The sequence below is a fragment of the Cervus elaphus genome, chromosome 22 (genome assembly GCF_910594005.1).
Source record: "Cervus elaphus chromosome 22, mCerEla1.1, whole genome shotgun sequence".
NCBI lineage: Eukaryota > Metazoa > Chordata > Mammalia > Artiodactyla > Cervidae > Cervus > Cervus elaphus.
Window position 1 is genome coordinate 35,209,662 of NC_057836.1, and position 15,450 is coordinate 35,225,111.

Here is a 15,450-nt window from a genome sequence, read left to right on the forward strand (position 1 = left end):
GAGTCCAGAGGCTGCAGAGTAGAACATGGGAACCAGTTCAAACACATAGGAGTACCACGTGGCTCAGGGCTTTTTTAATGTATTAATATTTCATCGAGGTAGAAGTGATATATAATATATTCGTTTTGGGTGTACAACATAAGGATTTGGTATTGTGAAGCAGTCACTGCAGTAAGTTAACACCATCTCCTTACAAGATGTTTTTTCTTAAAATGAGGACTTTGTGTGTGTGTGTGTTTTTCCTTGCAATAACAGTTTTTACGATTTCTCTTAGCAACTTTCAAATACAGTCTTACTAACTATAGTCACTGTGTGTGTGTGTATTAGTCACTCAGTTGTATCTGATTCTTTGTGACCCCATGAAATTGTAGCCCTCCAGGCTCCTCTGTTCATGGGATTCTCCAGGCAAGAATACTGGAATGGGTTGCCATGACCTTCTCAAGGGGATCTTCCCGACCCAGGGATCAAACCTGGGTCTCCTCCATTGCAGGCAGATTCTTTACCCTCTGAGCTACCAGTTATATCCCCGTGCTTACCTATTTTATAACTGGAAGCTTGTACCTTTTGACTCCCTTAACCCAGTTTGCCCACCCGCTCCATCCTGCCTCTTGCAACCACCACTCTGTATCTGTAAACTTGGGGTTTTGTTGTTGTTGTTTTAGATTCCACATACAAATGAGATCACATGATATTTACATACTCTTTATTTATCCATAATGGACATTTAGATTATTTCCATTTCTTAGCTATTGTAAGTAATGCTACCCTGAACATAAGGGTGCATGTATTATTTTCTTTTGAGAATCACAGTATTTAATACATGTGCATTATATATACAAATCAATTTGAGTATTTGTTTGTTTTGTTAAAGTTATGAATAAATATGATGTTGAACCTCTCTTGAAAATGAGAGAAAATTAGCTGGTGAGTTTATTTAATACATACTCTTAATATACCTGTTTTATAAACCCTTTAATTATTTTAAAGCATTTTCTAAATTAAAAATATCTGGAATAAAAACTGTTAGATTGTCCAAGTTTATCTTAATATATCTATAAGAGATATGTTTTCCAGCATATATAAAATTGTTTCACATTAATCTAACAAACTACTGTTTTCACATTTGTTACACACTTACAAAAATGCATGAGTTTTTACTCCCAAAAGAATTTTCTCATTGCCAGAAATTATTGACAATTTTTTAAATTTATCTATTTTATTGAAGGATACTTGCTTTACCATATTGCATTGGTTTTTGCCATACATCAGCATGAATCGGCCGTGTGTACACATATGTCCCCTCCCTCTTGAACCCCCCTCCCACTCCATCCCACCCCTCTAGGTTGTCTCAGAGCATCAGATTTGAGTCCCTGCATTATACAGCAAATTTCCACTGACTATCTAAGATAGATATTTTTGAGTTAGTGTGTTATTTCTTTTTTTGGATAAATACCCAGAAGTGGAATTGCTGGATTGTATATACTTATATTTTTAATTTTCTAAGGGACTTCTGTTCTCCACCAAGTTCACATTTCCACCTGCAGTGTACCAGGGTTCCTTTTTCTCCATATCCTCTCCAACACTTGTTATTTGTTGCCCTTTTATAATATTCATTTTGACAAGTGTAAGGTGATACCTCATTGTGATTTCCATTTGTATTTTCCTAATGATTAGTGCTGTTGAGCATCTTTTCACATGCCTGTTGACCATCTGCATATCTTCTTTGGCAAAATGCTTATTCAGGTCCTCTGCCCATTTTTTAATCTGGTTGCTTGGCTTTGGGGATTTTTTTGTTTATTTTTTATATTGAGTTGTATGAGTTCTTTATATACTTTGGGTATCAACACCTAATTGAACATAGAGATTGCAAATATTTTCTCACATTCAACATGTTGCCTTTTAATTTTCTTGAGTTTCCTTTGTTGTGCAGGAACTTTTTAATTTGATGTAATCTCAAACTTGTTTATTTTTGCTATTATTGCTTCTGGTTTTTGGAGTCAGATTCAAAAAATCTTATCAAAACTACTCTCGGGGAACTTACTGCCTGTCTTTTCTTCTAGTAATTATTTGTCTTCAGGTCTTTCATTAAAGTCTTTAATCCACTTTTAGTTAATTTTTGTGTATAATATAAAATAGTAACTTAGTTTTATTCTTTCACATGTGTCTGTCCAGTTTCCCCAAAACTGTTTTTTGAAGAGCCTATCTTGTTTCCGTTACATCTTCTTGGCTCCTTCATCATACATGAATTGACCATATATGCAAGGGTTTATTTCTGGGCTTTCCCTTCTGTTTCATTGACTTATGTTATCTGTTTTTAGTCAAGTAACACACTGTTTTGTTTACTATAGCTTTATAGTATAGTTTGAAATCAGGAAGTGTGACACCTCCAGCTTTGTTCTTTCTCAAGAATGCTTTGACTATATAAGGTGTTCTATGATTCCATACAAATTTTAGGATTGTATAATTCTATTTCTATGAAAAATACCACTGAGATTTTGATAAGGATTGCATTGAATCTGTAAATCACTAGTAGTATGGAAATTTTAACAGTGCTAATTCTTCCAACCTAGGAGCACAGAATTTCTTTTCATTTAGTGTGTGTTCTTCATATTGCACCAGTGTCATATTACTGCCTTGGCAAAATTTATTTCTATTTTATTTTGATGTGGTTGTAATTGGATTGTTTTCTTAATTTATCATTTTGCAGGACACTGAGTTATTATTCTTTTAAAGAAATGTTTGGATTAGTTTTTAAAATGCACAATCTAGATTGTAATACCATATTTTAAATCGTGATCTTTTAGGTAATTCTCTCATGAAAAAGAATTTAATTTTCTGGATATCCATTGTTTGATGCTGATTTTTATATTGTGTCTCTAGGGGTTATAGTTTAAAAGTTATAACTTTATGGCATTTGTCTAAGAGGTAACAGGAAAAGTATAAAAATATCATTTGGTATACATCACAAGTATATTCATGTGGTAAAAGACTGAATATTACTTTATATGGAAAAAGAAATAAGTTAAGGATCTCAAAATGTTATCCTGGATTAACTAGATGAGCCCTCATGCAGTCATATCTATCCTCGAAAGAGAGAGGCAGAGAGAATTTTTGAGGCCAAAGATGATGAGTCAGTGGGAAGCAGAGACAATAGTGATGTGGTCACAAGCCAAGGAATGCCTGAGCCACTGGAGATTTGAAGAAGGAATCTTAGAACTTCTCTTAGTACCTTGGGAGGGACCTGGCTCTTCTGATACTTTGATTTTGGACTTCTGATCCCTAGAACTGTAAGAGAAAATTCTTTGTTTATCACTTTGTGCATGGACTGAATGTTTGTTTCCCCCTAAAATTCATGTGTTGTGGTCTTACCCCGTTGTGATGGTATTTGGAGGTGAGACCTTCAGGAGGTAATCAGGCTTAGACGAGGTCATGAGGTCAAGAGGATAGAGCTCCTGTGATGGATTTCGTGCCCATATAAGAAGAGACTAGAGAGCTAGTTCTCTTTCCATCATATGAGGATACAACAAGAAGGTAGCTGTCTAAAGGCCAGAAAGTGGGCTCTCATTAGACAGCAGATCTGCTGGCATCTTCATCTTGAACCTCTCAGCCTCCAGATCTGTGAGAGATAACTGTTGTTTAAGTTATCAAGTCTATATATTTTGTTCCAGCAGCCTGAACTAAGATACTCAGTAATGACACAAATACAATAATACAATGTAGATATAAGGTAAATCATAGGAGAAAATATTTTACAAAGAGAATGACAACTTTTTTTTTGAGAATGACAATTACTTTTTAAAAGAGAGTATTGTATTTAGTGATAGTGAGGAGATAATAAGACAAGCATTTTCATACGCTTCAAAATGGAACAAGATTATAGAGCTATTAGAAACTGTTTTCAAAGAGTATTTCAGGTCAAAATATGACTACCACATAATCCTAAGTAAAAACAATTTTTTTTTTTACATTATGAACCAAATTTTAAGTATCTAGTTAATTTATTCCATAGGAAAAGAAATGTGAAGTAAAAAGCAACCTATGGAGCAAATCTGCCTTTATTTAATCCTTGCATTTCCATTTCTTAGCTGTGCAGTCTGGGCAAAGTACTGCAGATTCCCGGGCTTCTGTTTCCATCTACATAAAGCATGATAAAACAGCCTATGCACCTTATAGAGGACTAAATGTGCTGGTATTTTCTCAGTGCTCAGAACAATGACTAGCATACTCATAAGTGTGCAATGTAGTGTTTTCATTTGTGTATAATACAGATTGGAATAAAAAATTTTTAATCTAGGAGAGTTCTTTACCTGATGACTTCAAAATTCATTTCCTTCTTCCTGCATTTGAAACATAGATACTGAAGAAAAGTTCCACCTCCACAATAGCAGACCTGCCCCACAGCAGAATACAAACATAACTGATAGAAACTATTAAAAAAATTAAAAAGCCACTGGGTATTGCCCCACAGGTATGTACCAAATGAAGAAAGATTTATTCAAGAAAATCTGCTCACACATGGTAAAAACAACCAACATGGCAGCCGAGTCATGACCTACTCCTACCCTGATGCCCTCAACTCAGCATTACAATATCTCCACTCTCAACTGGTGTGGCCAAGAAGACAGACTTCCTCTTCTTTCATCTCCCATGAAAGGATACCATGTTTGACCAGGAGGGTAGGCTGCCAGCATTTCTCACCCCCTCCATTGTCAAGTTACAGAGGCTGGATTCCTGGTAAGTGCAGCCAAGAGGTCAGGAGCTCCCTTCCTTCACCCAGCTCCTACTGACAGAATGAAAACGCCACTGCAGGGGTGCAGGCCTAGAACACTAGGGCCCCAGGTGCCCTCACTCGCTCTTGCTTGCTGGTCAGAAGTTCCACACTGGGAGAGGCAGGCCAAGGAGACCAGAGCTACTGCCTGCACTCAGCCCTTGGAGCAGTGGCTCAGAGATTTTGCCTAGGGGAAGAGACAGTCCATAAGAACAGAGAGCTTCAAAGCTCTTTCCACAGGAACTGATTTTATTTGAAACAAAGTGTGGGGAAGTTCCAGTTTCAGGATACTCTCAAAAACAATGGAAATCTCTAAAGTAAGCAAATGAAAGAAGGCTGGTAGACCCTTTTAGTAAGCAAAATGTTAAACCATAGGCCAGTTTCACAAAAGAGAACCTAGGAAAGAGCTAAGAAAAGCCTTCCTGAAGTCGGAACAAACCTCAAAGACGAGCTGAAAAAACTGCCACTGCCCACACTGAACTGCATCAGACTATGAAACAATTTATGCCCCGTAGCATTGTTGGCGACAATAGAGCAGTGAGTCAGCAATTCTGTAAGCCCAAAACCTAGGCAGACGCCTTAAGTGGGGGTAGGGTGGGGGTACAGGTCACTGGTAACAGAAACTGCTTGTGAGAGGACTCAGGTGTTGAATTTAACAGAAAAAACCTCAAAGCAGCTGTTGTAAAGATGTTCAAATAACCAAAGGAAACTATGCTTAATGAAGTAAAGGAAGCCATGGTGACAGCTTCTCATCACATTGAGAGAATAAAGAAATTATCAATTTGGAACCTGTAAAAGAGAGCCAAATAGAAATTCTAAAGTACAATAAAAACTACAGTAACCAAAATGAAAAAAATTCATTAGAGGGGCTCAGCAGTTGGTTTGCACTGGCTAAAGAAACTAATGAACTCAAAGATGGATTGACAGGAGGCCATGCAATACAAAAAAAAAAAAGAATAAAAAATGAAGAAAAATGAACAGCACCTCAGAGAATGGTACCACTAGGGCTACTGACATAGGTGTAATGGGAGTACTAGAAGGAGAGAAGAAAGAGAAAAGAGCAAGGGAAAAAATGGAATAAATAATAGCTGAAAATATCCCAAATTTGATAAGAAACATTAATCTATACATCCAAAGAGCTTGATGAACTCCAACAAGGATATGGATATCTTTTTGTATGAACAAAAAGGTTCATACTCAGGCACATCATTATAAAATGCAGAAAAACAAAGAGAAAATCTATTATAAAAGCAGCAAAAAGAAGAAACAACCAGTCACTTAGAATGGAATCCCAATAAAATTAATAGCTGCCTTCTCATGAGAAACAGTGGGGGTCAGAAAGATGATAAAAAATTGTCAATTAACAATCTTCTGTCCTATAAAACTGCCTTTCAGAAATAAAGTCAAAATGACATTTCCAGATTAACAAACTTTAAGAGAATTTTTGCTTACAGATTCACCTTGCAAGTAATCCTAAAGGAAGTTCTTTTTTTAAAAAAATAGTAATAACATGGGATTTATACTCAACAAACTTAAATATACAATACAGTATTGCTAACTATACTGTTTTTTTGCTAACTATATATATATATTGCTAATATATAATATATATATATTATATATATATATTGCTAACTATAAAATATAATACACTGTTATATATTCCATCACTAGATCTTTTTCATTTTGCTTGACTGAAATTTTATACCTATTAAACAGCAACTCCCTATTGCCCCACACCACATCCCCTGGCAGCCACCATTCTACTTTCTGCTTCTATTTGACTGCTTTGCATTCCTCATATAAGGAGAATCTTGCAGAATTTGTCCTTCTGTGACTGCCTCATTTCACTTAATAATGTGCTCCAGCTTCATCTGTGTTGTGACTATGACAGGATTTCTTTCTTTTCTTTTTTGTGATAGAATATTTGGTTGCATGTGTATACAACATTTTCTTTATGCATCCATCCATTGATGGACATTTAGATTATTTCCAACTCTTAGCTACTGTGAATAATGTTGCAGTGGACGTAGGTGTATAAATCTCTCTTTGGGATCCTGATTTCCAGTTATTTTGGATAAATACTCAGAAGTGGGATTGCTGGTTCATATGGCAGTTCTATTTTTAATTTTTGAAGGAAATTCCATACTGTTTCAAAGAGTCTGCACCATTTCATGATCGTGCACCTGCCAACGGTAGACAAAGGTTGCAGTTTCTCCACATCCTCACCAGCACTTTGTTTTTGTTTTAGTAATCACTGTCCTAACAGGTGTGAGCCAGTGTTTTACTGTGTTTTTGATATTTGTTTCCTTGATGATTAGTGATGAGCACCTGTGGACCATATGTTTGTCACCTTTGGAAAAATATTATCTATTCAAAGTTTTTGCCTAGTTTTAACTTAGGTTATTTGGTTGTTTTTGGTTTTGTTTGTTCATTTTTTCTGAGTTGTGGTCAAGGCTATGGTTTTTCCAGTGGTCATGTATGGATGGGAGAGTTGGACTATGAAGAAAGCTGAGTGCCGAAAAATTGATGCTTTTGAACTGTAGTGTTGGAGAAGACTCTTGAGAGTCCCTTGGACTGCAAGGAGATCCAACCAGTCCATCGTAAAGGAGATCAGTCCTGGGTGTTCATTGGAAGGACTGATGCTGAAGCTGAAACTCCAGTACTTTGGCCAACTCATGCAAAGAGTTGACTCATTGGAAAAAGCCCTGATGCTGGGAGGGATTGGGGGCAGGAGGAGAAGGGGACGACAGAGGATGAGATGGCTGGATGGCATCACCGACTCCATGGCATGGGTTTGGGTAGACTCCGGGAGTTGGTGATGGACAGGGAGGCCTGGCGTGCTGAGATTCATGGGGTCGCAAAGAGTCGGACATGACTGAGCGACTGGACTGAACTGAACTGAAGAGCTCCTTGTAAATTATGGACATTAAAATCTTACCACATATGTTTTGCAAGTATTGTAAATGTTTTCCCATTTTGTAGGTTGCCTTTTCACTTTGTTAACTTCCTTTATTGTACAGAGCTTTTTAGTTTTTTGTCCTCCCACTTGTCTATTTTTGCTTTTGTTGCCTGTGATTTTGGTGCCATATCCAAGAAATTATTGCCAAGCCTAATGTCATGAAGCTTCCAGTATGTTACCCTCTGAGAATTTTACAGTTTCAGGTCTTACATTTAAGTCTTTAATCCATTTTGAGTTGATTTTTGTGAATTTTGTGAGGTGAGAGTCCAATTTCATTTATTTACTTGTGGATATATTATATATTTTTAAATCACAAAGTGTGATGCCACCAGCTTTATTCTTTTTTCTCAAGATTTTTTTTGGGGGGGACTATTTGTGGTTATTTGCAATTCCATATGAATTTTAAAATTGTTTTCTCCATTTCTGTAAAAAATGTCATTGAAATTTTGATACAGATTGCATTGAACCTACAGATTACTTTTGATAGATTGGACATTTTAACAGTACTAACCTATCTGTACCTGAGCATGGAGTCTTTCCATTTGTGTACTCTTTAATTTCTTTCATCCAAGTCTTGCTTTCAGTTTACAAGTCTTCCACCTGCTTGGTTAACTTAATTCCTAAGTATTTCATTCTTTAATGCTATTGTAAATAGGATTGTTTTCTTAATTTCTTTTAATGGATGTTTTGTCAGTAGTGTATAAGTATCTGATTTTTGTGTGTTGGTTTTGTATCCTGCTTTGCTGAATTTGTTAGTTGTAACATTTTGTGTGTGTGGATGAGTTTCTACATATAAGGTAGTAACATCTGCAAACAGATAATTTTACTTCTTTCTTCCTCATTTGGATGCCTTTTCTTTCTTTTTCTTGCCTAATTGCTCTGGCTAGGAATTCCAGTACTATGTTGAATAGAAGTGGCAGGAGTGAGAATCCTTGCCTTATTCTCAATCTTAGAACAAAAGCTTTCAACTTTTCACTTTTGAAGATGATGATAGTTGGTGGCTTTTCATATGTGGCCTTTATAAGTTGAGTTAATTTTCGGTACTCCTCATCTGTTGAGAGTATTTATTATTAAAAGGCATTGAATTTTGTCAGATGCTTTTTTACATTGATGAGATCATGTGATTTTTATCCTTCACTCGGATATGTGGGATGTTGTATTAATTGGTTTTTGTATTTTGAATCATCCTTGTATCCCAGGGGTAGATTGCACTTGGTCATAGTATATGATCCTTTTAATGTTTTTGAATTTAGATTGCCTGTATATTATTTAGGATTTTTGCATCGATATTCTTCAGGATATTGACCTATAATTTTCTTATACTGTGCTTGTCTGGCTTTGGTATCAGAGTAATTCTGGCCTCAAAATATAGATATTTATTGCTGTAAACAATCCCCTTAGTACTAAGTTTGTTGGTCCATAAATTTTGATTCATTGTGTTTTCTATTTTGTCTCAAGATATTTTCTAATTTCCCTTTTGCTTTTTGACCCACTGGTTGCTCAAGAATATTCTGTTTAACTTCTGCATATTTCAGCCTTAAATTTGATAAAACTTTTTGGTTATTTAATATTTGATCTATCCTGGACAGTGTTTTATGTACACTTGAGAAGAATATATATTCTACTGTTGTTGAGTGGAACGTTCTCTGTATATATATGTCCTTAGATCCATTTGGTCTGTGGTGTTGTCCAAATCCTTTGTTCCCTAGTCTACTCCGAATGATCCATCCATTGTTTAAAGTGGGGTATGGCTGTTCCCTGTTATTATTGTATTGCTGTCTGTGTTTCTCTTCAGTTCTGTCAGTGTTTGCTTCATATATTTAGATATTATGATTTTGAGTGCATGTATATTTATAATTGTTGTGTCTTCCTGGGGAATTTTACCCATTATCATTATCTCATGACACTGACTCTAAAAATATTGACAGATGATTAGACATGTATTTGATTAATATCAAATATGTAAAATACTTGTCTTTTTTTATTATTTACTGCCTAACCCATGTTTACAATTAACCAGCCAATTACCATTCTCAAATAGTAGGTAAGAGGCTTCTGCTATGAAGCTCTGGCTTTGGAGCTAAGAACTTCCTGGAAACTGGGTTTGAAAGTTGTTAAGTCATTAATAAAATTAAACATATTAAGCATCTATTGTGTGTTTGGCCTGTCAGTATGTAGCTAGTCATTGATACCATGACAATGACTTTGGTCACTCAGGGAGAGGGTATAAATGAGTGGCATAGAGGATAGAGCCAGAAATTCACTAGTTAGCATCAGCCTGAAAAAGAACAGCCCACAATGATGACTAGTGGAGAATGACCATATGGATAGAAGAAGCTATGAAAAGTAGGATATAAAAAATCAGGAAAGAGTGTTCGCAAAAGAATGGTCAGCAGCACCAATGCTGTAGAGGCACCAAAGAAGATACAGGAGTAACTTAAGTATGAAGATGTGGGCCACCGAGCATCAGATTCTTGGGAAACTTGTTGGGAATATTTCACTGGTAAATGGAGGACAGGTTATAATGAATTCTGTGAGATGGATGGAATGAATTATAATTGTAGAAACTTGAACCATGTATAAATTTGATATTTTGCATATTTGAAAATATGTTTCACTCATAACTTCATTCTCTTCTCCCATATTCTGTGGGATTATAGGTGATTTTATTATCTGGAGCCTTCCTTCTGTTTTTGGAATTTTCTGTAATGAACGTATTTTGCCTTTGTAGTTGAGAAAGAAAGTGTCTAAAAGATATAATGTATCCAGAATGTTTCCAAAGGATACAACAATGTGCAATAGCCTTATCTATCAATATGTTGGAATACAAAAAAATGTTTTCTAAATAAGTATTTCACAAATTGCTAAAAATTTCTGGGCTACAAAAGAACCTTTTCTTTGGAATTTCCTTTAATTTTACATGGAATAAGAAAAATTGTGTTTTGGAAAGTTCTAAAGCCTTGAGTAATCATAAGGGTCTCTGCTGAATTGTCTTTTGGCTTCTATAATCCACACGCATGGAAGCATTAACCTGTTCTAATCCTTGAATTTTACTTCTCCTTGTAGTTGTAGCAGAGTGACAGCAAATAGAATAGGTCCCTCACTTACCTAATGGGATTGAAAAAAAGAGATTGAAACTTTTGATCATCACTTCCTTTCTTGCATTATATATGAGTGTGGTGAGTGGGAAAGTGTTTACCTACCATGTGTTTAGTGCAAGACACTGTGATGAAGTCAGGATCTTTTTCTCTCCAATTTGTTTGTAAATATATGTATATGTATATGTGTGTGTGTGTGTATATATGTGTGTGTGTGTATATAGACCCTGAAGGAGCCCTGGCTAATGTCCTTTTTCCTGAAAGCTAGATTTGGTAGAGAAAATGTAGCTTTGACATGCAAAACTAGATTTTAAAAGCAACATAAATCTTTACGGCAGTCCTGGTGGCTCAGATGGTAAAGCATCTGCCTACAATATGGGAGACCTGGGTTCAATCCCTGGGTCAGGAAGATCCTCTGGAGCAGGAAGTGGCAGCCCACTCCAGTACTCTTGCCTGGAAAATCCCGTGAACTGAGGAGCCTAGTAGGCTATAGTTCATGGGGTCTCAAAGAGTCAGACATGACTGAGCGACTAAACTGCAGTTGAAAATGTCCAGGAGTGGTCATTTTTATAATACAGAGTAGAAAGTCTTGAAGCCTGTTTCATCCGGTTCCCTCCATTCTCCCTCACTAGCATGGTAGCCATTCGACAAATCTTACTTCTGCCAAGAAACTGCATCCCAGCGTCCATCCGTCGTCACTGCTTAACTCAGCTGTTTATCATGTCAGCCTCTCAGGCTGTTATCACTTCTCTTCTCCAATACCTGCATTTCTGCATTAAGGAGTAAAGTGGTGGTAGGGTGCGGGGGAGTCATCCTCATATGATTTGGCTAGGGAGAGAAGAATGTTGCAAACGTTTATTTTTTTAATTGTATCCTTACAACAATAAACTGTGGAAAATTCTGAAAGAGATGGGAATACCAGACCACCTGACCTGCCTCTTGAGAAACCTGTATGCAGGTCAGGAAGCAACAGTTAGAACTGGACATGGAACAACAGACTGGTTCCAAATCAGGAAAGGAGTACGTCAAGGCTGTATATTGTCACCCTGCTTATTTAGCTTATATGCAGATACATCATGAGAAATGCCGGGCTGGAAGAAGCACAAGCTGGAATCAAGATTGCCAGAAGAAATATCAATAACCTCAGATATGCAGATGACACCACCCTTATGGCAGAAAGTGAAGGTGAACTAAAAAGCCTCTTGATGCAAGTGAAAGAGGAGAGTGAAAAAGTTGACTTAAAGCTTAACATTCAGAAAACTAAAATCATGGCATCCGGTCCCATCACTTCAGGGCAAATAGATGGGGTGTTCGAACAGTGGAAACAGTGTCAGACTTTATTTTTTGGGTGCTCCAAAATCACTGCAGATAGTGACTGGAGCCATGAAATTAAAAGACACTTACTCCTTGGAAGGAAAGTTATGACCAACCTAGATAGCATATTAAAAAGCAGAGACATTACTTTGCCAACAAAGGTCCGTCTGGTCAAGGCTATGGTTTTTCCAATGGTCATGTATGGATGTGAGAGTTGGACTGTGAAGAAAGCTGAGAGCTGAAAAATTGATGCTTTTGAACTGTAGTGTTGGAGAAGACTCTTGAGAGTCCCTTGGCCTGCAAGGAGATCCAACCAGTCCATCCTAAAGGAGATCAGTCCTGGGTGTTCATTGGAAGGACTAATGCTGAAGCTGAACCTCCAATACTTTGGCCACCTGATGCGAAGAGTTGACTCATTGGAAAAGACCCTGATGCTGGGAGGGATTGGGGGCAGGAGGAGAAGGGGACGACAGAGGATGAGATGGTTGGATGGCATCACCGACTCGATGGCATGGGTTTGGGTAAACTCCGGGAGTTGGTGATGGACTGGGAGGCCTGGCGTGCTGGGATTCATGGGGTCGCAAAGAGTCAGACACGACTGAGCGACTGAACTGAACTGAACAAATACACAAGTGCTTATCTTTCTGTTTGTTTTTTATCTCTCTGGTGAAGGGTGACATCTGGTGGCTGAAACAATAAGCCCCAATTCAAGAGATATAAAGCTTGAGGTATCTCATTTCTGCTGAAATTGTGTGCATATGTTCATGGTTGTCTTTTTTTTTTTTTGCAATGTCCCATGTACTCATTCTAAGTAAACCAGTGTCTTTGCCACCATGTTTAAATGCTGCCTCTTTTGTTACTCATCACCTATGTTCTTTATTCATGCTTGGCCTTAATTCAAGATCCAAAATATTTCCTTAACAGAATGTTTCTTAACAAGACTGTCTTCTTGATAATCTTTTATGTAATTAAAACCTAAAATTTTTCTGTTAGTTTTAAGTTCTTAATTGTTAGTGATCATTCTAATAGAAAAACAATTTTACCTAATGGTTAAAGAAACTATCCACTGAAATTATGCTGTATGATTTATACTCCTAGCTTCTATTTATCCTTGAATCAACTCTCTATCCAATATTTAATTGGGTTGCTTCCTCAGAGATACTTATCCTTAACTTGTTTAGTCCATCAGTAAATGGCAACCAGAATATCAGTTTTATTTTCCAGTAGTTTTCATTGGTTTGGTTATTTTGCCTCACTTTGTTTAAAAAAAAAAAAAAAAAAAAGGATTTGGGGCAACAAAAGCATATAACTTAAATATAAAAATTATTTTAAAATAAAAATGTGGCCAAAAGAGATAAAGGTATCTTTTTCTTAGAGTACAGATTGTTCTATTGTATCCCTAAATTTTCTCAAAACTGATTTTAATTCATTTATTTTTTAATAGGCAGTTGATAAATATTATAGTGATCAATATAGTTACAATTAATGATAAGATAATTTTTGGTAGTTTTTCCCCATGATCAAAAAGAATGCTTTATAATCACAAGAAAATAAAAGGCAGTTTTGTTCAGGAGCCATGGTTTTCAGAATTTAGACCTACGTTGTTTCTCATGCCTTATAATCCTGAGTAGTGGGATTTTAAGAAGCAGAAGTGAATCCATTCCACATAATTATGCTTGCTTTGAAAGAACTTTCTGTGAGGCGAGGCTCTGTAGGATGACTTTTTAAAGCTTCTTGTCTGGAGAAGATGGATTTTATAATCCAGTATTGAATTTCTGCCTGTCACACACAGAATTATCAGCCTGTTATGTTCAGCAGAACTGTTACTCACCCCACAGGCATTTTTGCCGAGGTGTTTGGGGGTTCCCTGGTGGCGTAGACAGTAAAGAATCTGACTGCAGTGTGGGAGACCTGGGTTTGATTCCTGGGTCAGAAAGATGCCCTGGAAAAGGAAATGGCAACCCACACCAGTATTCTTGCCTGGAGAATTCCATGGACAGAGGATCCTGGCAGGTTACAGTCCATGGGGTTACAAAGAGTTGGACCTAACTGAGCAACTAACACTTGGTGTGATACAGTAATTTGCATAGTACTCTAAATATAGTAGAAAAGTATATTCTAGTGGGTAATATTTAACCTCTTTTGTAAATCAAGTAGGTATCTTTGAATTTCTCTTTTTTCCCAGAATTAGATTTTTATAGATAAGCAACTTCAATGTAACATCTAAAACAGTTAAGACTCAAAAAGAGTTTTTTTAACATACAGTATACCAACAACTAGTTTTCAAGGTCAATTGTGTATCACAAAATATCAAAACTATGGCGCAAAGAAAGCAATTAAGTCAAAAGCCAGACAATGCTTAATTACTACATTTCTTGAACCATTAACCACTATTCTATTGATAATCTGGGCTTCCCTCATAGTTAGCTCAGTTGGTAAAGAATCCGCCTGCAATGCAGGAGACCCTGGTTTGATTCCTGGGTTGGGAAGATCCCCTGGAGAAGGGATAGGCTACACACTCCAGTATTCTTGGGCTTCCCTGGTGGCTCAGCTGGTAAAGAGTCTGCCCGCAGTGCGGGAGACCTGGGTTCAATCCGGGGGTTGGGAAGATCCCTGGAGAAGGGAAAGGCTACCCACTCTAGTATTCTGGCCTGGAAAATTCCATGGACTGTACAGTCCATGGGGTTGTGAAGAGTCGGACACAACTGAGCAACTTTCAGTTTCACTTTTATTGATAATCTAAGACATCTTAATCTCTCAGATACACATGATATACTATTTTAATATATTAGTTTCTAGAGAAACAGTATTTCAATGTCATATAGTAATAAAGCAATATAGAAACGGTATAATTGTTACAGAAAGAATGTACTAATTACTCAATATCTGCAAATATGTTTTACAGAGTATCAGTACCATGAAGATGATCTGTAAAGTACAAACAAATATACTATAGCATATATAGAAACATACATCCAGTTACTGTGTTTACAGAATTTTAAAATGAAACATGATAATATTTTAATCAGTATTGTTTCCTATCCTTATCAAAAATATTCACAGTTGAAACATTATTAGAAAATAATGTAAATATAAAGAGGGGGAAAAGTAGTTTATTTGCTACCATACCTCTTATGGCTATACTTTACATCATCGAGGTTATTTATCTTCCTTTTTATCATCTAGTCGGAGCCTACAAACTATTTCTGTGGAGTGCCAAGCAGTAAATATTTTAGGCTTTCCTGGCCATGTCGTAAAGCCACTCAGTTCCCACATTGTAGCACATGGCAGCCATAAACAGTAGTAGG

At 36.6% G+C, this 15,450-nt stretch overlaps 1 protein-coding gene across 3 annotated transcripts in view; it reads left to right on the plus strand.

The window, feature by feature from the left end:
* RASSF8 (Ras association domain family member 8) overlaps positions 1–15,450 on the plus strand; it is a 128,293-nt gene that overhangs the window by 61,957 nt on the left and 50,886 nt on the right. Inside the window, exon 1 of one of the 3 annotated variants that reach the window (XM_043881340.1) lies at positions 4,716–4,734. The exons of the other annotated variants lie outside the window; for them this stretch is intronic. The gene's annotated coding sequence lies outside the window, so the exon portion shown is untranslated. Of the gene's footprint in view, positions 1–4,715; positions 4,735–15,450 lie in introns of those variants that run through there. 3 annotated transcript variants of the gene reach the window in all.